At 37.2% G+C, this 23,777-nt stretch overlaps 1 protein-coding gene across 1 annotated transcript in view; it reads right to left on the reverse strand.

Annotated features, from left to right (window-relative positions):
• TTC6 (tetratricopeptide repeat domain 6) overlaps positions 1–23,777 on the reverse strand; it is a 329,783-nt gene that overhangs the window by 224,602 nt on the left and 81,404 nt on the right. The window lies entirely within an intron of this gene.

Below are 23,777 nucleotides of genomic sequence, written 5' to 3' on the forward strand. Positions count from 1 at the left end.
GAATTGACTTAAAACCAATGCAGAACAAGCCTTTTGTTTTGCATACAAATGTCAGCCTTGAAGGGTTTGATGGTCATGTGAAAGCAACTGCATTTTCCATCAGATGCTGGTGCAACATTAAGACCTATTACCCCCTTCACAAACTGTGGTAGTTCACTTCACCAGGAAGTTCAAAGACTGCCTATGAAGCAAAGTTGCAAGTGAGGACTGCAGCTTGCCATAGATGGATGGCAGCACTGGGAAACTATGAATTTTAGCATTTACTACCAACCAAGGAACACTAACATAGATTGCAAATTCCCTTTATAGAAGTCCATGGGATGCTGAAGCTATGGTGATATCGAAAGAAGGATTGAAAGTTATATATGTCAATGCCCAAGAAGCTGGATCATAAGCAGATGGAAATACAATTTAAAATACGGGCCTTCCACCAGACGGTGGAACTTTTCAACAACTTTTCAGCAACTTTTCAAACAAAAGGAGGTTTGCTCAGCTACAGCATAGAAAGAAACAAACATCTACTGCATGCCAAGCACTATGTTAAGTGCTGTACAAATATATCATTTGATCCTCACAACAACCTTGCGAGGAAGATGCCATTTTACAGTTGAGGAAACTGAGGCAGACTGAAGTTAAGTGACTTCCCCAGGGTCATACAGCTAGTAACTGTCTGAAGCCAAATTTGAACTCAAATCTTCCAGACTCCAGACCCAGTACTTTATCCATTGTTCTACCTAGCTGCCTCTATAAAAGATACTCGACAATAATATATCACATATTTATGTGCTTAAGTAGATGCAGCCCTTCACCTTTACTCGCATTGCCTTCGTGAGACAACTTTCTGAATAGCAGGAAAGGATTTGGTTAATCCAATAGCCTTGGGACATTTCTCAGGTCTGAAGGCCTCCACTCCACATGGAGGAGCCTCTTTCACACCCTTATATCATTGGGAAGCCATGTCAATACCTAACCGTTAGTCACCTGAACCAATCAAATCTCAAGGACAGATTTTTTTCCCCTTTTTTTTTAGGCAGCTGGGGCTAAGTGACTGGCCCAGGGTCACACAGCTAGTAAGTGTCAAGTGGCAGAGGCCAGATTTGAACTCAAGTCCTCCTGACTTCAGGGCCAGTGCTCTATCCACTGCGCCACCTAGCTACCCCTCAAGGAATAGTTTTAATACCTTTAACTACCCTAACATGCTTGGCGTGGGTTGTTAGAAGATAATATTCCAACTTTCATTCTCCAGGCTCAGAACTTAGCAAAATTCTCTCTCCTTCATTCCTCAAATTGAAAGTTACCAAATTTATCTGTATCTTTCTTCACAATATTTCTTAGATTCATCCCTTCTTATCCATCTCAAAAGATTGTTGTTGTTTGTCCTTCATTTTCTAAAGGGACCAATGACATCAAGGGGTGATGTCTTGATTCACGTGTGAATTGGATTTAAGTGAGGCAGAGTTGCAAAAAATCTTCAACCTCACTCTCTCTTCTTGAGTCACTGAAGTCCAGTGGCAGGACAGAAGTCAAGATGACTAGGAATGGCCTAGGATGCAATGAATGGCCTTGGTGTCTTTGATGCCTGACCAGGCTCTAGCCCTCCACAGAACGTGCTTCAGCTGCCTTCATAGCTGTTGGAACATGTTGTTCTCATCCATCCAGTCTGCTGGATAAAGTCTTCACATGCTTGGGGTAGACATGCCCCTAATTTACCGACAGGTTTTAGGTCTATTGGTTACCCTCAATCAGGTTTAGGGGTGTATGGGGTATTCAGGGAGGACTAGCACCTCTGGTATGAGGCCCTGCCAAGCCCTTTTCAGGGCTGCTATCCACCTTTGGTGTTCACCTTCACCCAACTCTCAACTGTTGCTCCAAGAAGTTGTAGCATGTGCAGCAGCCACACCTAGTAATCCATCTCAGCAGATGGGCTAAATCTCAATAGATACCAACACATGGAAAGCCTTCATTGCCTCATGCTTGGATTATTATAATTGGCTTTTCATTGGTGGCCCTGTATCCAATCTCTTCCCTCATCAATTATCCTCAATCATTGATAAAGATATTCAGATCAGAGAAGAAATGTCTACTCCTGGGTTTACCCTCATATTATGTCTAATAATTCACCCCTAGCAATACTTATTGATTAACATCTTAGCATAGATTCATTTGCATTGTGACCATTAGCTGAGGGCAGAGTTCTATAGGAATGGGAACCAAGATAGATTAAATTTTTACAACAGGCAGAAAAAATAGGTATAATTGGAGCATGGGGTTGTTAATCAGGAAGAGGAGGCATGGATAGTTACCATTAGAGGCTCTGGGCAGCATGAATTTGGCTAGGATTTTAAAAAGTGATATTAGAAGGCAGAGGGTAAGAGTACTCTTTTTTTAAAAATTTTTTTATTTAATTTTTAACTTTTTTAATTTTTTTTTTTGGTAAGAGCACTCTGAAGACAAACAACAAATATTTTGTGATTTTGCCAAAGGCTGCACCTGGTTATGGGCATAAATCTACTGCTACATTTTCTATATATTATTCCACAATAAAACCCAAACTCCCTTTTTCTCCTGATCATACTGATAGTTTATATGGCAGCAAAGGATTCTTCCTCAATCAATGATTTTATTATTAGTGTTAATTGTAGAAAACAATTTTGACTACCAGAATAAAGTCACTGATGAGAGGGGTTGAACACAAATTTGGTTAAAGAAAAAGTGGAAGCAGTTGCCTGGAATACTAATAAAACAAGAAAGAAGGAAATTAAGCCTTTATTTCTACAGATCTCATTCTTGTTCCTGCATGGGAAGACCTTAATTCATTTAAAAATGAAAATAATACTGCACATCAATAAACTCTACAAATATTTTTGGCATGCTCCAAGAAAAGTTATATGTTTTTACAGCATAGTCTCTTTAAATAGACTATCATTCCTTGAAAAACTAAGACAAACACACACACACACACATACATACACAAAACAGTTCTGTGTGTGGTCACACTACTTTACTTAATTCACTAAGTGCAGGTGTGCGGTTTTATTTTTTTATCATGCAGTTTCTGCACCATTGATAATCTGACAGTAACTATTTATTGAAGGCAAAATACTCTTTGTCTGCTGTCACTATTTGTTTTAATATATAATCTTGTTAACTAAATGAACTTAAAGCAATGCAGATAAGCATTGGCATGTAGAGGGTCACTTAGATGCCAATTTGTTTCATAAACTTTGGAATTCTTTTACCATGAGTACACTCTCAGCTAGTTAATTGTGAGCAATATCCGTTTACAAACTTTAGGTCTGCCATAAAAAGGCTCTCTCCCAGATCCAGTACACCTTTCAGGGCCCTCAGCAACAACAAAAGCTAATAATTAAAGCTTCTTTAAGCCCTCATAAAGAGTAAAATGAAGAAGAGTCTAAAATAAACATAGTCATAAAAAGCATATTGACAAAACCAACTAAATCAGAGCTTCCACAAAATGACTGGCAGAAGACAAAGCCTATACTTGTAAATATATACTTATCACACTATTATTATATTAAGTCTATCTTACAATATACTAAGATGACATTTTGAGACACTAAGGCCTCAACGATACAAAATTACCAAATATTGTAACATGGCCAGCTTCTTTTTTCTATCATAGTATCAACCAAGTTTCTAAAAAAAAAAAATCAAAACAAAATCACATCACAATGGCTGATGATAATGAATTAAATGCTATCCTATGACTATTTCTTTAGTCCCTAAGATAGCCTTTGGGTACTTTTACATCAGCAAAGTAAAATGGATGGAGAGAACAGAAGTGGGTCTGTGAGATTAGAAAGGCACTGGCAGTGGAGCTAGAGAGGACCTATAAAGTTCCTGAAGTACCACCTAAAGGAACCGTCAGCCTTTTTCTATAAGAAATTTAAATGAGTTTTGCCTCTCTGCCAATTTATATGTATATAATTTCTAAATCACTTGCTTTATTTTTTTATAGGAAGGCTCCCTATGTGCCTCCATTTTCCAATTATATTTTTTAAAAAAATACGTTTCCTAAGACTTTTTTAAATAACAAATTTAAAATTTAAGTTACTTTGAAGTTGTTTTGGGAATCTGTGAGGCCTCAGCATGGAATCTTCTCATTTGACATTTTGGTTTGGCTCTTGGGGATGTTGTAGCTGTCTTTCCTGTTATTTGCAAAGATTTTAAATTGGAAACCTAAAAAAAAAAAGGTACTGATATGAAAACTAGTTTGTTTTTTAAAGGGGAAAAGCTATATACAATCAGTCATTAATTTTATTTCCACCTCTATGCAAAACCTTTAAAGGGACTAATCCTTATTAGTGAATATTTGCCTTCCACTACTAGACTTTCAAATGTTATGAAATAATGAATTCAGAAAATCACAAATGTTAAAGCTGAAAGAGACCTCACAGATTATTTAGTCCAACCTCCTCATTATGCAGAGGAGGAAAGTGAGACCAAAAAAGGATCTCACTTTGAAACGACTTGCCAATGGTCATACAGAGTCACACTTTTGGTATGCAGAGCATATGACCAGGACAAGAATTCAGATCTCCTATCTCTAAGTCCAGGCTTCTTTCTCATGAAACACATTAGACTATCATAACCATAACTTTTTTCAAGTAAAAGTATTAGTACCATATTTACTCACATTTGTCACCCTGGAGAGGAAGCGTGCATGGTATATAGAACTGGAAACCCTGGGTTTCAAATCCTGTCCCTTTCACCATCCATGACCTTGAACAAGTCAAAGCCCTTGGTAACTCTCAAAAACTGTAAGTTGCAAAGTAATTACTAATTTGCATATAGAAAGTTCTCACCTAACTCCCCAACATGGATAAAATCACAGATATAATTTAAAAATCCACCCTTACCTATATTCCTCAAAAAATATTTTGAGGAGGAAAAATGCAGTTTTTAAAAACAGCAGATTATTGTTTTAAAATTTCAAATTATTCTGAATCTCTGAAAAACTGATAAAATTATTGATTTCAATCTCAAAACAGGATTTTTAGCACCTTAATGTAAATTCAGGTAACATTTACAAATTTGTATGACCTACAGGATTATTACTTACCAGGGGATAAAGTAAGTAATCTGTCTGCTCGACAAGGCTTTCATTAGTAATGACACCGCCTTTTTCACAGTTGCAGATATGGTTATGTACTAACGCAGATGAAATCCATTTTGAAGAGATTTTTCTGTTTCTCATCATTTTGGGGACCAGATCATAGCAAAGGGATAAGTGAATGATGTCCTTTCAGAAGTAACAATAGCAATAACAACTCACATTTATACAGTATCTTTTAAATTTACAAAGCAATTTCCCTTCAAAATAGCTTTGTGAAGTAATCAGTCAGTCAACAAACATTTATTCAGCAGTTAGTTTGTGCCAAGCATTGTGCTAAGTGCTAGGAATACTAAAAAGAAAGGCCAAAGCATGGTCCCCATCCTCAAGAAGCTTACATCTTAATAGGAAAGACAACATACAAATAACGATGCACATATAGATATATACAGAGGAAGTGGAAGATAATTTTAGGGGAAAGGGCCTAGTAACTAGGGTAGGGAGGGAAAGAAAAGGCCTCCTGCAGAAGGTGAGATTTTAGCTGAGTCTTGGGGAAATCAGAAAAATTATTAGTCAGTATTGAGGAGAGATCATTCCAGGCATGAAGACAGTTGTGCAAAGGCACACACATGCTAGGTCGAGATTAATAAATGCTTATCGACTAAATGATTGATTGAGTTGTGAAATGGAGTGTCTTGTTTGAGGAATTGCAAGTAGGCCACTTAAGTAGGATTTAAAGAGTGTGTGAAGGGGAGAATAAAGTGTAACTGGAAGAGTAGGAAGGGTCAGGTTATGAAGACCTTTAAATGCAAAAGAAGAGGTTATATTTGATCCTGAATGTGATAGCGAGTCCCTGAGGCTCACCGAGTCAGAGGTCTGATGTGGTCAGACCTACACACTAGAAAAGTCACCTTGGCAGGTGAGCTAGAGGTTGGATTGGAGTAAAGAGACAGGAAGAACAATTAGAAGATGATTGCAATGGGTCAGAAGTGACAAGAGCTTGCAAAAGAGTTGTGGCTGAATGTGTAGAGATAAGGGGGTATGTATAACAGATGTTATAAAGGGGGAAATGACTAGATTTGACAATAGATTGGATATGTAGGGTAAGTGAGTAAGGAATCAAGGGTGATGTAGAGGTTGTCAGAGGGACAGAGAGTAAGTGTCCTCTCTGTAATAAGAGAAATGGTGGGAAGAGAGAAAAACTGAGGAGGAAATAGCGCATTCTGTTTTGGTATGTTGAATTTGAGATGCTCCTGGGGCATCCAGTTTGAGATGGCCAAAAGGCACATGTCTGAATATATCGATCTGGGAATAGAAATTATAATTGAATTCATGGAAACTGATGAGATTACCAAGTAAGATAATATAGAGGGAGAATAGGACAGAGCTTTGGGGAACACATACAGTTAGTGAGTGTGACCTGGATGAAAATCCAGCATAGGAAACTGAGGAACAGTCAGACAAGTAAAAGGAGAACCAGGAGAGGATAGTATCATGAAAATGTAAAGAGGAGAAAGTATCCAGGAGATCAACAGTGTCAAAGGCTACAGAGAAGTCATGAAGGAAGAGTATAGAGAAACAGCCATCAGATTTAGCAATTAAGAGATTATTCATAACTTTAGAGAGACCAGTTTCAGATGGATGATGAAATAAGAAGCCAGACTGCATGGGGTTTGTAAGGGAGTAAGAAGGGAGGAAATGAAGGTACCTTGTATATTAAATGGCTTTTTCAAGTAGTTTAGCCAAGAAGGAGAGGGAAGATGTAAGACAATAGATAGTATAGGTCAAGTGAGAATTTTTTAAGGATGGAGGAGATGTAGACATGTTTGTAGGCAGTAGAAAAAGAGTGACTAGATAGGGAAGATTAGAGAAAGACTGGGAATCACAGTGGGGGTAATCTGCTGGAGAAAACAAAAGGGGATAGGATCCAAGGTGCATGTAGCAAGGTTGGCTTTGGCAAGGAGGATAACCATCTTTTCAAGCAAGACTGGGTGAAAGAGGAGATAGTGGAGGGAAATGTCTGAGTGATGTATTAAGAAGAAGTGGGAAGAAGAGGGAGCTTTTGGGGACTGGCTTCAATTTTTTCAGATAAGTTTTGAATTAAGGTCCTCAGCTAAAAGTGTGAGGGGAGGGTATGCTGGGAAAAGGTTGAGGAAGGATGAAAAGGTTTTGAATAGTCAGTGGGATAAAAGAGATAGATAGTTAATCAATTTTTGGGTGGGGGACAGTGTAAAAGAATTGCCTTGATGCAGAGAGAGCCTAGATTATGTAGTATTAATGTGTAATCAGAATTTTTCTGTTATTTCTCCTAGGTCCATTAAGCAGTATATAAATATGAATGAAGAAGGTGGATGGTGGACATAATCCAAGGATAGGAGAGCATTTGTATTATTATGCTTATTTTACAGATGAAGAAACTAAACCTGTCTAAGAGTTTAACTAATTTGCCAATGATGACAGTTGGGAAATATAAGAACAGGAATCTGGGCCCAGGTCTCCTCAGTCTAAACCAACTGCTTTTCCCACTATGTTGTTTTGACTCCAAAGAATGGGGCCAGATTATGGAGGACCTAGAAAGCTAATCCAACCAGATTTGAGGAGGTAAGAAACAATGCAGTATAGTGGAGTACAGTTAGTAGACATAGGTTCTAATTTCAGCTCCATCACTAATTCAACTCAGCAAGCGTTTTATAAGTAACTATTATGTCCTATTATGCCAGGATTATAAAGAGGAAACTGAAAATCATTCCTGCCTTCAAAATGTTTATATTCAGTCAATCATCTAGTCAGTCAACTGGCGTTTATTAAATGCTAAGCACTGGGGATACAAGGAAAAGCAAAAGCCTGTCCCTACTCCCAAAGACCTCATAGGCTAAGAGGAATAGAAGTGGGAAGACAAAATGCAAACAGCTATGTACTAACAGAATACATGCAAAGCAAATTGGAGATCACCTCAGAGGGAAGGCACTAAGATTAAGAAGGACTGGGGGATACGAGGAAGGGGGAATTCAACATGTACCAGATAAAAGTAAATACAAGATAATTTGATGAGCATCGGCAACTAGAAAGACTGGAAAGTGAAAAGAAAATTCTGTAAGTGAAACTTGAGCTGAGTGTTAGAGAAAACCAAGGATTCTACGAGGTGAAGAGGGAGGGAGTGTATTTCATACATGGAGGATAGAGCCTATGCAAAGGCATGAAGGAAGAAGATGCAAAGCCAAGTTCTAGGAATGTCAAGTAAGCCAGTTTGGCTAGAATACATGGCTGGGAGTAATATGAAAGGAAAAAGAGGATAATGAAAGATTGTGAAAGGTTTTATATGCCCAGCTGATGTGGTAGCAGTAAGCTGCCTCAGAAGCATCCTGAATGGGAGAATGAAATGATGGTAAGACCTGTGTTTTAGGAAAATTATTTTGACAACTGTATAGAGGACAGATTGGAAAGGGGACAATCTAGAAGCAGGGAGAGTAGGTAAGAGACTGTTGCAATAATAGGGGTGACATGATAAAAGCCTGAACTAAGATAGTGGGTATGTAAGTGGAAGTGAGTGGACAGATTTGAGAGAGGTAATGGATGTAAAATCGACAAGAGTTGGCAACTAATTAGATTTAGCAGGAGAGAGTAAGGGAGGGGAAGAGTTGAGAATTACTCCAAGGTTGCAGACCTGAGTGACTAGATTTAGGGGGAAGATATTAAGTTTAATTTCGGACATGTTGAATTTGAGATGCCTACAGAACACTCATAAGGAAAAGTCCATTAAACAGTTAGCTGGTTTTTTTCATCTTTCTTTGTATTCCCAGTGCTGCTTAACATATAGCAGGTGCTTAATAAATCCTTGTTGATATATAGTTGGAACACCAACTCATGAGAGAGACTAAAGGTTTAATTGAACTCAACTCTATGGGACCTGGGGCAAGTCACTTAACATCTTTGGCATTCAGCTTTCTCATCTGTAAAATGAAAATGCAGGCTATACCTTCTGAGACCCTTTCTAAGTCTGAGATTCAATGATTTGATTAGCAAAAATTCAACTAGATTATCTCTAAAGACCATTATAACTATAAAGCTATGATTCCCCAATAATATTAGAGATGGAGCCAAATGATCAGAGTTTGAGTAACAACTCTTACACTGTATGTTTGATTATGTGAAGTCATTTATTACCTTTCAGAATTTGGGCTTCCTTATCGACAAGATGGGGATCATTATATTTAAATTGTGTACCTCACAGGGTAGTTTTGAAGGAAGGACTTCATAAACTTTAAAAATGCTATAAGTTTTCTTCTAGCTCAAAAATTGTATAACTCGGTGAAATAGCCATGGTAGGTTCTTGAGCAGGGGAGTAACACACAGCAAAGTAGTATTTTTAGGAAGTATGATATGGTAATGACATTCAGAATGGATTGAAGGAAAGAGGGTGTTGTGGTAGTAGAACCAGTAGTACTAGCAACTGTAGCTAGCCTAAGGTTAGGTGAAAAAGAACTGAATAAGGGTGGTGGGAATATAAATAGGGAGGAAGGAAATAGAAAAGATCTGGCAAGATGACTCAGTGAATCATGATTAAGTCCAGCTCTCCTTTGTGCACTTTTTACTCCTTTGCACTGCCCTTTTCCTTCCAAAACAGTACCAAAAATACTAAATCATTTTTTAAAGAGGAGGAAGGAAAGAAATCCTCATGGGAAACATCTCATATTAACATTAAAAGAGATTGAAGAAATGGGTGAGCAAAAGAGATTTTCTAATGTAGCGAATGAGTATGATGAGTTTTTTTTTTAAAAGGTAAAATCTCCAGGAGGAAAAAAAATACAAAACAACAACAATAACAATGAACATTTATAGAGCGCTTCCATAATACAGATCAACTTGGATCACAGGGTTTAAACTAGGGCATAAGGAATCAGGCAGCCCATGTAAACAGGGACATAGTTAGAAAATATAATCCCCAGATTATATGGCCCATCTCATCTCTGGGAAAACTTCTATTTCTTATTTTGTGAAGAGTAGAAGAGCTGTGTTTGTACTGCTAATAACTTAACAGGGGAAGAGGCAGACAAGATCCAGGGCAGTCATGTCCCAGCTCTTCAACCTCTAAGAAGGGTGCTGGGTTTGGAATGATATCTAGTTGTTACACATCAGATATTTATTGTCTAGGGATGCAATATTCTTTTAGGCTTTCAGAATAAAAACCACATTACCTGGTCACTCTAAAGCGGAAGGCAAATTGAGCTTACTCTTGGCCAGCCAATTTTCCTCCCATCAAATTCTTCATGCCCACAAAAGACAATTATGGGTAGCAAATAAACATATTGGATTAGACAACAGAACACATCAGAAGCAATGGGCTATTCAACATAGGAGTGAGATAAAAATTTCGGCTCAACTAAGAGGACAATCTCATTGAGGAAACTCATTTTTAGACATCTCTGGGGTAAAAGAAGTGGGAGTCAAGAGACATTTTGGGGAGGGTGGATGATTTCCCCTACATACCTGTAGCTCTATGGAGTTTTCTCATCTGCCATTCAAAGTTCAAAGCCTTCTCTCTTGCCTCTATATTTCAAACTTCTCTAATATCTCTGAAGTCTCTCCACCCAATCTCAAGTCACATCTCCTTCATGTATATTGTGTGCAGTGTCATGGGCTCTGAGGTCTTTCAGTCAAATATCTCCCCCTATATAGGCAGCATGCATCAATGTCCAAGGAATTCCCAAACCACCAGGGCCAGGAGTGGGGTCAAAGTTTGTAAAAAGCTTTACTTACACAGTGTAAGTAGTATTATTCCTCCCTCTCCCCCCACTTTTTTTTCTTCAGGTTAACAACCTGAGGATCAGGGACATCTAGTGATTTCTCCCAAGCTCTTACAGCTCATAAATGTCAGAGGTGGGAATTTTAATGTATTACTCCACCTAGCTGCCTCTAGGTGGGCCCTGAAGTGAGGAGTATTTCAGTCTTGTTTCATTTTTGAAACTATGTAGAATGGAAGGAGCACTAGGTTTGGAGCCAGATGACCTGGCTTCAAATCCTGCCTATCTTGGTAGCCTTGACAAATCACTTAACCTCACTCAGCCTCAGTTTCCCCATACGTAATATAAAGTAATTAATATAAATTTTCTCCATAGTCCTTTCCAGTTCTGAATGTGTGGTTCTATGATATGTAATGTTATATGCAGAAACAAGACAAGAAGGTGTTTTAAGCCTCATTAAGAAATGTAAAGGGGGCAGCTAGGTGGCGCAGTGGATAGAGCACCGGCCCTGAAGTCAGGAGGACCTGAGTTCAAATGCAGCCTCAGACCAAACACTTGACACTTACTAGCTGTGTGACCCTGGGCAAGTCACTTAACCCCAATTGCCTAAAAAAAAAAGAAATGTAAAGAAAGATCTAGTATCTATAAAAATGAGTGGGAAGAGAAAGAAGGGCAAGAGCAGGAGGAGGAGTAGGAAAGGGAAGAGAGAAAGAAAAAAGAAAGAAGACACAGCAGTAGGAAGAGAAGGGGAAGGAGAAAGAGAATTGAAAAATATAAAAAGATGAACATGACTTTTTACTACTCAGAACATTAGCTTAAAATGTAGTGGATTTTAAAGAGATGGAAAAATAATGAAACAAAAATTTAAAAAACAGCAGAACTGGAAGAAAACTTGGGATCCCTACTAAGTAAAGCAATAAAATTAGAAGACAGAGCTCAGCAAGACAAAGTAGGGATTATTGGTATTCAAAGAAAAATATAAAGGAGCAAAACTCCTGAATATTATATTCTAGGTAATCTAACAAGAAAACAGTGTGGAAATATTAAAAACAAAGGTCAAAGTTCAGAGAAAAATAAGTCGCAGAATGCCATCAAAGAGAACCAGAAAATTTAACTCATCCAGAAGAATTATCATTAAAATGAAAAGTTCCAGTACCAGATAAGATATGACAGGAAGCCAGGAAGAATCAAATCATACAGAAAAAAACCCCAGTAATTCAAATCACAGAATACTACTCAGTGAGAATGTGGAGTCAAAGAAGAAGCTAGAATGTGACATAATGAAATCCATTACTCCACAAACATTTATTAAGGGCCAGAGATACAAATGCAATGAATGAAACAATTCCTACAGAAATAAGCAAGGAAAATCAACTCTAACTTCCAAATCACCTATCCTGCAAAATTGTGTACAATTGTTCATGAGAGAAAAAAATGCTAATACTTAGATTTCCATTCCTTTATGGAGAAAAAGCTAAGGCCATAGAATGCTTTTGACAAGATGAGTCTTCCTGACTTCAAGTCTAGCACTCTATCCACTGTATTACCTACCTACCCCAAGAGAACCTTGACTTCATGCCATATGAGGATTTGTTTAGGAATTGAGGATGGATTAGCCTAGTGAAGAGGGTTACAGGAAAGGTTAAATATGTCAAGGGATGTCACAATGAAGAAACAATACAGGAAAAGTAATACTTCAGAATTGTTTTAATGTTCACTTTCTCTGATTATTAATGACTCAATTATTTTTGAAAGGGCTAGGGATAGTTTGCTTCTTCTAATTTTTCATATCATTTAACTATTAATCTATTTGGGAATGGCCCTTTATCTGGTAGATTTGTGTCAATTCCTCCTCTAACTCTATTTTTTTTTAATTGGACCTGTGATATCATTGATATTTAATTGGATGTGTACTTTCTTTTATTTTTTTCCTCTAATATCCTGTTGATTTTAATTGTTGCTCTAACAATCTGATGGTTTAACCATGCTCATATAGCTAATTTTGAAAAGACTCCCATTCCAGTCACTTCTTATTTGTTGAGATATAGAGAATTTCACATTTTGTAATACCAGATCCTTATTGTGTCCAGACTCTCTTCTTGAAGCAAATATTCATGATATCCATTCTCCAGCTTAGGTTCTTAAAGGCTAGTCCAATGGCCAGCAAGTTGTGGTAGGCTCAGCTACTCAGTGTCTACCTCCAAAGGACCAATCAACTAAGTACAGATAGGCTCATTATCATATGTTCTTCCTCCCTAGTAATCTATGAAAAAAAGAAAAATATAAAATCACCCTTGTTCTAGTGTTTCTATAGAAATGGTTGCAGAATGGTGGAGTGTGCTAAAAGCTTTCTTTTAATAATTGGTAAATAACAACAACAACAAGAAAAAGATTGTATCTGCTATAATCACCTCTTTATACTGCTTTGCCTAAATGTTTTCAGGGATTATTCAGGGACTACCCCACATTAGTGATTTGTGTTTTTGTTTTAGGCTCATCAAAATAAAAATTTTTAATTTAAAAAAGAGGAAGAAGAATTAATCTGAGAAGTCAGAATCATCAGGAAATGGTGACTAATTGTATTTGTTGGGGAAGGGGGTCAAAGAAGAAAAAGAAAAGTAGGACTCTAAGATGACAGAACTTCATCAATGGAAGAACTCTCAGCTTTCTAGTTCAACTTGGAGCTAAGCAAGAATCCTCTCTATAAAATGCCCAACAAATGATGATCCAGTTTAGACATGAAGACCTCCAGTGAGGGAGACCACAAGGTTTTTAGGGTGGAAAAAAAAAGTGGTGCATTAATAAGTGTGGAAACATTGAGAATGGAATCCATTGTTGGGCAGGAAAGAGGAGGTGAAAAGTTTGAGTTTTATAGATGGTTAATTGAAGGTAGTAATGGAGCATACATGTAGAAGTTAGAATTAGAAACAGAGAAAAATAGGCAGATATTGAGGACTGGATTTTGGGAGAGAACTTAAAAGTTCTGCTGACAGAAATGGAGATTATTTGTACAGTACTATTTACTTTGTAAGAGAAAGAACAAAACTTATAGTTTAGTAAAATTATCTGTAGTGATTTAGACATGGTAAACACAATTCTATGTTCTGTAGACTGGAAGCAGGCAGAAGGAATTCTGTGCACAGAATGAGGCACTAGGCTATGTATCTGATGCTCAATATAAAAACTGGGATACAAGGGGGATTGAAACTAAAATTTCAGATTATTTGCCCTTTCAGATGTGCCCCAAGGAAGGAAATGTCAACAATATGCAAATGTGGGTAAAAAAATTCCAGTTTTTTTTAAAGAAAAACATTAATGATAATTGGAGCAAATTAAAGTATAAACAAGTATACTATACGTTTCAAGTGTATGCATATCATGCATTTTTGCCTCAGAGGAAGGAAAATGTTAAATGTTCTCTTTTTTGTAGTTAAGGACATTAGGAATAAATGGAGAATTCATTATTTCAGCTTCTCTCTAGAGGTAAATTTCACCTCTAGAGAAAACAATTTAGCTGTTTGAAATTTATCCTCATCTTCCATGCCCTCATTTTTTTGTTTCGGTAAGAATAAATTGATTTTTACCTGGAAAGGACCAGGTATCCGTTGTGGCAATTTGTTCTGTGTAGTATCCAATAGTGTAGGTAGTTCATTCAAAATCTTGGTATCTAAAACAGTCTGAAGAAGTTCCACATTTTCTTGCTTGGTTTGTGGCTCTTCCACATCAGGTTCATCATCAGTTTGTATAGGACTTAGCTCATCTTCAGTCATTCTTTCAATTTCCTTTGACTGGAGGAAAAAAAAATTTATATATATATATAGATATAGATATACACACACACATACAATACATACATATGCATGTATGAATATATATGAACACTTGTTTTTTCTTTGTCTTCCCAACATTATAAATCATTCAACTTCTTAACACCTCGCAACAAAATCACCATTGAGCTATAATGTCTTGTAACTGAGCAAAGAAAGTTAAACTCCCTAAAAATTTAGAAAAAGTCAAAATTGGCTCAAGAAAAATAAGGGCACGCAAGTGAACTTTGTAATCTTAATTGTAGTGTTTGTTATTGTTCAAATTATTAATCTAGACTCCAGTGAAGCCAGCTTAATACTGATGTCCCCCACTCAACAAGCATTTATTGACAACCTTCGGGCCTTGTAAAAAGTGTTGTGCCACAGAAAGGGCACTAGGTTTGGGGTCAAAGGACTTAGGGCTGAATCCTGGCCCTGTTCCTTGGGCAAGTCACAAGCTCTCTCAGTCTTAGTTTCTTTATCTGTTAAAGAAGGAGGTTGGGCTAGATGACTTGTCCACTTCTAAATAAATGATCCCATAGTCACTGACTACTGTCAATTAACACTGCCATTAATTGATTTGATTCATAATATGTTGCCTGGGCAATTAGTTCCAAACTAAAGAGAGGTAAAGGAGCCAGAACCTGTGGAGCAGAAAAGGTAGAGTAAAAGCTGGTCTCAGGATATTAGCAGGGTTAAGAGCATTATGGTGATTTGGTTATAATGCCTTAGAAAACATTAGAGGAAGATAATCTTGGCTGGGACAATTAAACATTGCTCCTCATTATATATTGTTTTCCCTTTTCTTCACTCTAGGGTCCAGCCAAACCAGCCTCTGTCTCTCACACAGGATACTCTATCCACCATCCTTGCACCTGAAATGCCCACCCTCTTCGTCTCTGCCTCATAAAATCCCTCACTTCCTTCAAGATGCAATTCAAACACTTATCTTCTGACCATTGTAGACCCCTGACCATTAGCGGCCTTCTTCCCTAACTATTTTATATTTAACTACCTTGTAATTGCTTTGAATTTATTCTGTATAATTTTATTTATATAGGTATAAATTGTTTCCCATGAAGAATAAAATTTCCTTGAAGAATTATTTTTTTTTGGATCCCCATTGCCTAACACAGTGGCCATCACATAGTAGAAGCTTAATAAATGCTTGTTGATTGATTATTTCTTGTATCCTTTTCACATCATGAATTATGAACATGATTTGTAATTGTGTTGTTCACAGCTACTTTCCAAGGCACAAAAATACTTAAATTTGATTTCACAAATATGAAATGTTAGATTTGCTTGAATCTAGCACAAGAATGCTTCTAGAATGGAACAAAAATGAAAATCACAAACTTTACCCTTGGAAGTTTTTTGGCACTTTTTTTTGGCTCTTCTTTTTCTTCTTCTCTTTCTTCTTCTTTTTCTTCTTTCTCTTCTTCTTGTTCTTCTCCTTCAATCTCTTCTTGATGCTTTACATGTCTGATTAAAGATATCTCCTTCAAGGAAAAAAAAGAAAAGATATTTAAAACCATTAAGGTGAATTCTGTGGAACAAAGAATGAATCAATATGTACTATAATAGAAACTATGAAATATACAAGTATTATTATGGAGTATTATTATTTGTTGATTTCAAATTTACAGCATTTAAAATTGTTTATGAATTATAAGGATAAGCTAATTACCTGAAATCTCATCACCATGAAGAAGTACCCAGATTTGGGCACTCCACCTTTTCAGCTCACCCTCAGTTGCCTCTCCTCCCTGGAGGGCAGAGCACTAAACTCCTCCTAAGGCCTTCCTTTATAGAGAGATCACAACATTCCTGCTGCCTCTCCAGCTTCCTCTTGGGTGTCATCTTTACCTATTAGATTATAAGCTCCTTAAGGACAGGGACTGTCTCTTTTTCTTATTTGTATCCTTAACACTTAGCACAGTGCCTGGCACATAGTAGGTACTTAATAAATGTTTATTGAATTGAAATGTTGAAAAATTTAAATTAAAACAAGCAAAAGTTAATTCATAACATCATGTTTATAAAATGATTGTATGAAGAAAACTAAATAGAAACTACTGTGAATTTAGGCTATGTGCAAGTAAGAATTTTAATAAACTTGAAACAATGACCCACATTAACAGGCACTATACTTTTTCAGATTACTAATGCCCAGTGTTACTTCTTATTTAATTCAGTAATAAGAAAACCTTATTGTCTATAATAATAACGGATATAAAGGACAATCCAATGGAACATGCGTGGAGATAGGCTCTGGCTCCTTGCTAAAGGATATATACATATATATGGGTGTAGATGTGTGTGTATGTATGTATGTGTATGTATATAGATACCATATACTATACACATACTTGTGCATGTGTGTGTGTGTGTGTGTGTGTGTGTGTGCTTGTGCTCCCACACACATCTACTGGCTTCTAGTTGTTTTCTTGGTATTCATTATTGGAAAGGGGAGGGGTCTTCCAAAGAAGATTGCAGACTGAGCCAGGAAGATTTGCCCATTCAGACTATAAAAGGAAAGGATAAAATCTCCACCTCTCTCCTTTCCCTCTCTCTCTCTCTCTCTCTCTCTCACTCACTCACACACACACACACACACACACACACACACACACCCATACACACTTTATTTCTGTCTATATCTGTCTCTGTATGTCTATCTCTGACTCCATTTCTGTCTCTGTTCATCTATCTCTTCCTCTCTTTTCAGTGTGTCGTTGGGTATTATGCCAATTCTCTCTTCTACTTCCTGAAAAAAGAAGAGGATTCTCTCCATTCCTGCCTCCTTCTTCAGATATGATGGCTACAAACACGTGGCAATGAGAATATGTACTTGCCTAGGCAAGTCTGAGAATGGATCTCAAGTACTTGGCTGTTGTTGTTTTGTTTCTTCTACTAAGCACACGTAACTGAATAGCAATACTAAGGGATGGATGTTTCCAACTTTGGCAGCTACCTCTTGAGATGGAGAGGCCCAGAATTTCAGAGTCATGTGTTGGTTGCCAAGCAGGAAGTGATTGCTCCAAATACACACCTTTTTGAACAAAGATGATTTTAGTACTGGCTCTGACATTTACAATGTGACTAGAGGCAAGTATACTGAAATTAAGACTGCTTTCAGTTCTATTTTTCTTTTTAAAAATGTTCTCTATTACAAGGGATTGCTCACTAGATAGAGAAGACATGTATATTTTGAAATGAAGGTTATGTAAAAACAAAAGATGTCAATAAAATTTAACTTCTTAAAATTTTATTCCAAGATATAGGGACATCACATTCCCCCACCCCATTCTCTTTTCTGTTGCTCTAGTTTCTCGTGAAGAAGTGGAACAAACAAAACCAAACAAAACTCTCACCAAAGTCAATCTCTCCACTTGTGCCCTTGATCCCATCTCCTATCATATCCTCCAGGGTGTTGCTCCTGAAATAATTCCCTCTATCTAATTTTCAGCCTCTCCCTGTCCACAGGCTTCATCCATGATGCTTACAAAAATATGTCTAAGGTTCTCCCATCTTTATGTAATATGGAGTTGCACAGACCATTCCCAGAGTTTCCTAGCCTGATTTGTGCTGATCATATATGCTAGTGTAGCACCCCTTCTGTGCTCATTCTCTTAACTCCCACTGGTTCCAATTGGATGGGTCCCCAGGGGCCAGCTGACTACTTTTCCCCTCAGGATTCTGAAGTATACCCCAAGGGTTTGGGTTTTTTTTTCTTCTAGTGCTATCACTCTTGAGCCCCCATCTGTTATGCTCCGTATTGATTGTTAATTATATAGCCAAAGTTTATTAGCTTGAACAATGGAATATTTACTAAGGTCCTCTAGTAAGAGTAGTTGTTACAAAACATATTTCCCCAAAGTCTGGATGCAAAGAGTCCAAGAGAAAGTGAATTCAAGCTTAGAGAGCACTTGTGGCCAAAGGTTGACTCATATCTCCCTGTGATGAAAGTGCTTTTTCTCCCTTCATGGAATCTTCAAGAAATGCAGCTGAGGTACAGCTCTCTGCTAGGTTTTGAGGGTCCATAAATATACTTTGTAGCGTCCATAAATGCACTCCTCTCCATCTTAAAGAACTTCCAGTTCCTTGAAGTTACTGTTTCCTCAGTGGATCTGGTTTATCCTTTCTCAGTTCTAGATGGATGTATTACTTTTTACTAGTTCAAACTCTCTGATATCACAGTCATTCAAGGTGTGCAGGTGAAGTGTGACATTTTCTCTGGGCTCACTCCAAACACAACCTCCTCTCCCCACCCCTCCTAACCCCTTACTTTACTCTAGCTATAGTAGGCACAAGATCTGACTCCTCAAAGCACTCCTAAAGCTTGACTGCCTTCTTCTGAAATCCCTTCTCACATATACATAGGCCCAGGGTTGTGTCTAATTCTATCAACCAATCCCCACACATTTCCCCTGCAGCTTTATCTCATGTCATTCAATGGCTCAAAGAACTTCATTTCTCCTGAACTGGCTATAATAACATAAACAAAATCACAAATATGCTGTCAAACTCAGGTTAATTGCAATAACCATCTGTTCCCAGAGAACGGATTAAACCCATTTTGTTTTACTCAGTTGGGAAAGGTACATAGTGCTGTTTATGTTATCAGGCTGGATTGCTTTAATGGTTGGGATTTGCTTAACTTTTTCTGTTACAACTGATGATTCACTGAAGATGGGGGAAGGTGGTAGTGATGGTGGTAGTAGATAGGACTGTAAATTAATAGAATTTTTAAAATAACGTCCCATCCCCCATGTCCTTCCACAATATCTCTGTTGACAAATGTGAGGAAACAGTCAGCTAGAGAAGAACTGCTGGAATTCCAGACATGTGTAAGTAGTGGATAACACTGGAAAAGTGTAAAAAATGCTGGCTTGTCATTCTCTTTGTGTATTGAGGTCTGCCTACCCATTATATTTTATTCTTGAAGGAAAATACATTCTTGTTATTCTTTTAAGTAAATCAAAATTCAGCTCAATTTCCTCCATTTCCAAAAAGACTATGAAAGAAAAATAGAATTTTTATTTTATTTATTTATTTATTTATTTTTAGTTTTCAATATTCACTTCTATAAGATTTTGAGATTTTTTTTCTTTAAGATTTCTCTCCCTCCCTCCACTCTTCCCTTCCCAAGATGGCATGCAATCTGATATAGGCTATACATGTACAATCATATTAAACATATTTCCACATTAATCATGTTGTAAAGAAGAATCAGAACCAAAGAGCAAAAACATGAGAAAAAAGAAACAAAAAAAAGAGAGAGAAAATAGTATCTTTGATCTGCATTCAGACTCCATAGTTCTTTCTCTGGATGTGGATAGCATTTTCCATCATGACCCTATAAAAATAGACTTTTTTAAAACTATGTGGATTCAATACACTAATGATTCTATAATTCAAAACCTCAGTCAGGAGATCACTCAGAGTATTCTAACTGTTCCCACAATAGCAGCAATCCTATGGCAAAGGAAACACCACTTTCAGTACTCATCAGACAAGGAGTCCAAAGTCAAAGACAAGCAAATGATCTTAAAAATTCATGGATTGCTAAATTGAAGTAATATGTGGAACATGTAAGGGGAAGGTTTTGAACCTAATATAAATGTAATGAATTCTTTTACAAAGGCAATCTGTTATTTCTTTTCCTAAGACGTTTGTCTGGTACAGAATTTTCATTAAAATTTGCTAACCATCATGCAAAAATCAGGCAGCTAGGCAGTGCAGTGGATAGAATACTGGGCCTGAAGTCAGAAAGTCTCATCTTCCCGAGTACAAATTTGGCCGACACTTGCTAGCTGTGTGACCCTGGGCAAGTCACTTCACCCTGTTTTGCTCAGTTCCTCATCTGTAAAATGATCTGGAGAAATGGCAAACAACTCCACTACTTTTGCCAAGAAAACCTCAAAATGGAGTCACAAAGAATCAGACAACTGAACAACAACAATTCAAAAATATACTCATTTGAAAACTCTTGTCCTCTATCATTTTGTTTCAAAATGGCTAAAAATCATATCAGATTAAAAGCACATGTTGACACTATCATATATATGGGCTGGGAGAACCCCATGAACCCTACCCACAAAAGCTTTGGAGACAAGCAATTATTGAGATTGGGTGATTTAAAAGAAGAATATGAGAGACAAACTTGAGGAAATGTGAACCAACTAAGTCAAAGCTGTACATTTTCCCACTTTAGCTTCTTTGACAGGACTAAGAGATCAAGGTCATTTATGCTCTATACAAAGAAATCCCCTATCTCATCATGGCTATTACTATAGGTTCAAGGAATCTGATCTTCCTGGTATTGATGGGTTACAGGCCCAAGCAGAGACCTTTGCCTCTCACCCCAAAAATAATTTGGGTCCTATTTGTCTCCTGACTCTCCTTAAACTCTCCTACTTGGTCAAGGAAGTCTCTAGTCTCTATAGCCTGAGGCTATAATCCCATCAACTGGCCTTTCCTTATCCTAGGTCCAACCTCCCATTTCTTTGTTACCCTAATTAAGCCCAGCCCTCCATTGTTTATTACAATGGATGCCCCCCCCCACTTTCCATCCTTGTTCTTATCTAGATCCCATTCAACCTCCCAGTCACTCCCATTTAGATCCTCCCTAGACCCTCTTCCAGTCACACCAGCTTACTGTCCACTCCCATCAAGATACCCCTTCCCCAGACTCCTCCTCCAGATCCTCTCCTAGATCCCTCTCACAGTCTTTCTGTATATAAGATCCATCCTGGCTGCCGTTTAGGAGCTGAGATTTCCTCATGACCACCCATCTCTACGAGCATCACAAATGTTTAGATTCCTTAAGAGTCAGGCCAATATGGCTAATCTTTAATAATTTGGCTGAAAAAAGGCTTGGGTCGAATTCATTCATGTAGACCTGCATGTCATGATTTTGGGGTCCCAGCACCCCTACACCTCTAAACCTCAACAGTACTACCCTTCTTTCTCAAACTAGGTCAACCTCAGGAGAGACAGAGACCAACCAGAGCACTCAGACTCACCCCAAACAAAAGACACTAAGTCTCCAGGAAGTTTTACCATGGGGATAACAACCCCAGTGTGGATGTCTTCTAGTTTTCTTTGGAAGTAGGAAGAGAAACTGAATTCTTTGGTTTTTAGGAAGCCCATTCTCTACCCACACATCCTTTCCATTTTTTTTTTATTCCTTCTGAACAATTAGAATCTGATTTTAACTTTTTTCTTTTTTTAATTCTTAAAATACCTACTGCATACAAGGCACTGTGCTAGGTACTAAGGAAACAAAGAAGAAAAAAACAACACTCTGCCTGTCCTCAAAAGGCATATCTATATTGTTCTTGTGGTCTAAGGGTGCTAGGAACCCCAAAATACAAGGGTATAGGGCAGGAGTCTGCCTCCAAAGAATTCAACTACTCAAACCTTCTTTCAGTCCAAGTAGTGAGTTTATTATTACACTTGTTTGGGTGAGTGAGATTCCTAGTGAATCTGCTGTATTTGTGACACCAATACAAGCAGGCCAGATTTTAAGAATCTGTGCATTTGATGAGGATAAAATTGGTACTTTTATACACAAAAAGACTGAGAAAATCTGGATGGAATCAAGGAGTGGCAAGTAGCCTGAGGTGGTCTAGAGGTAACAGAGAAAGGGGCCTGGATGGGATTAAGGAGTGTCAAGTAAACTAATTAAGCAATCCAGGTGGGCTGGGGTAGGCCAGATGCCTCAGGGGAATGCCAGGGACTGGGCCATGTGGGAAAGCCCAGGGCCTTTTAGGGGTCCATCATTAGTGTCCCATCATTGTGACCATCGAAATATAGGATCATAGATTTTGAACTGGAAGTGACAATACTTTTGCAGTATGGTAAGTTAAATTTCCCAACTAATTAATGATAACTACAATAAAGATTCAAAAGGGGTTTAGTGAAAGATTATTGTGGTATTGTTTTATATTCTATACAAAAATATAAATTACTATTATATCACCAAAAGTGATAAAATGTCTGTTTTGGATTACTACTTAGCAAGCTGTGTTTATTTGGGCAAGTCATTATCATCTAAGTGAGCCTGATTTTTCCAAATTTTAAAAAATGTAGATAATATCTTCTCTACTTCCCTTACAGGGTTGTTGTGAGAATGAAATGAAATAATATATGTGGAAAGCATTTTTTAAACTGAAAGTCACTATATAAAGAGAAGTTAACAATGTATTACCATTACACTATCCAAAATATTTGATCCATTAGCAGTTGTTTTTCTAAGCATGGTAATCATTGAATAGTATCAAATGTTTCATGATGTAAAATATAGTAAATAGGCATTGTGTAATTATATTTTTGTTTGTATTTGCTTTATACAATGCTTTAAAAAAGAGCAGTAAAAATGTTGATAAATAAAAATACAGTCTTAAATTCTGCATACTATATTTGATTAATATATAAAAAATAATTTATCTAAATTGTTTCCTTTTTATGATATGGCCTTATAGGTTTTTGATGTTTTTAGAAAAGCTGTGAAAGTATAACCTGAATTTTCTGAGACCTTGTATCAAAAGGGTTTGCAGAGTGCAACTCCAGAAGATGACAGTGCAGGGTTTTGATGGAACAATTACCATAAATCCAAAACAATCTCAGGCATTCGGATTTTCAGTACTAATAATGTGGATGATTAAGAATTTTACCAAATATTTAAAAGATCATTGAAATCCTAAGGCCCCTTCCAGCTCTAAATCCTTTGATCCTTTATTTGCCATTCTAATCATAATTAATGCACTTTTTTTTGCCCATTATGTTTTAATAAAACCAACATATTTTCCCCTTCTCCATTAGATGTGTTATTCATAGATTGACTTTTTCTTTACTGAATAAAAATCTCAGAGTGGAAAGGGATCTCAGAGGCCACATAGACTAACTCATACCTAAATAAGAATCTCTGCTACATCATGCCTAACAAATGGACATTCATTAAGCTTTACTTGAAGTTTCTAGTGAGCAGAAACTCAATTACTTCTGAGATACTCCAGTCTACTTTTGAATGGCTAGAATGGTAAAAGTTTTTTCTTACATCAAGCCAAAATATTTTTAAAGGTTCCATCCATTGTTCCTAGGTCATCCTTGTGGGGTGAAAGACATGATTATTAAATAACTAATTGT

This window comes from Vombatus ursinus, unplaced genomic scaffold (genome assembly GCF_900497805.2).
Source record: "Vombatus ursinus unplaced genomic scaffold, bare-nosed wombat genome assembly UNPS02015406.1, whole genome shotgun sequence".
Taxonomy (NCBI): domain Eukaryota; kingdom Metazoa; phylum Chordata; class Mammalia; order Diprotodontia; family Vombatidae; genus Vombatus; species Vombatus ursinus.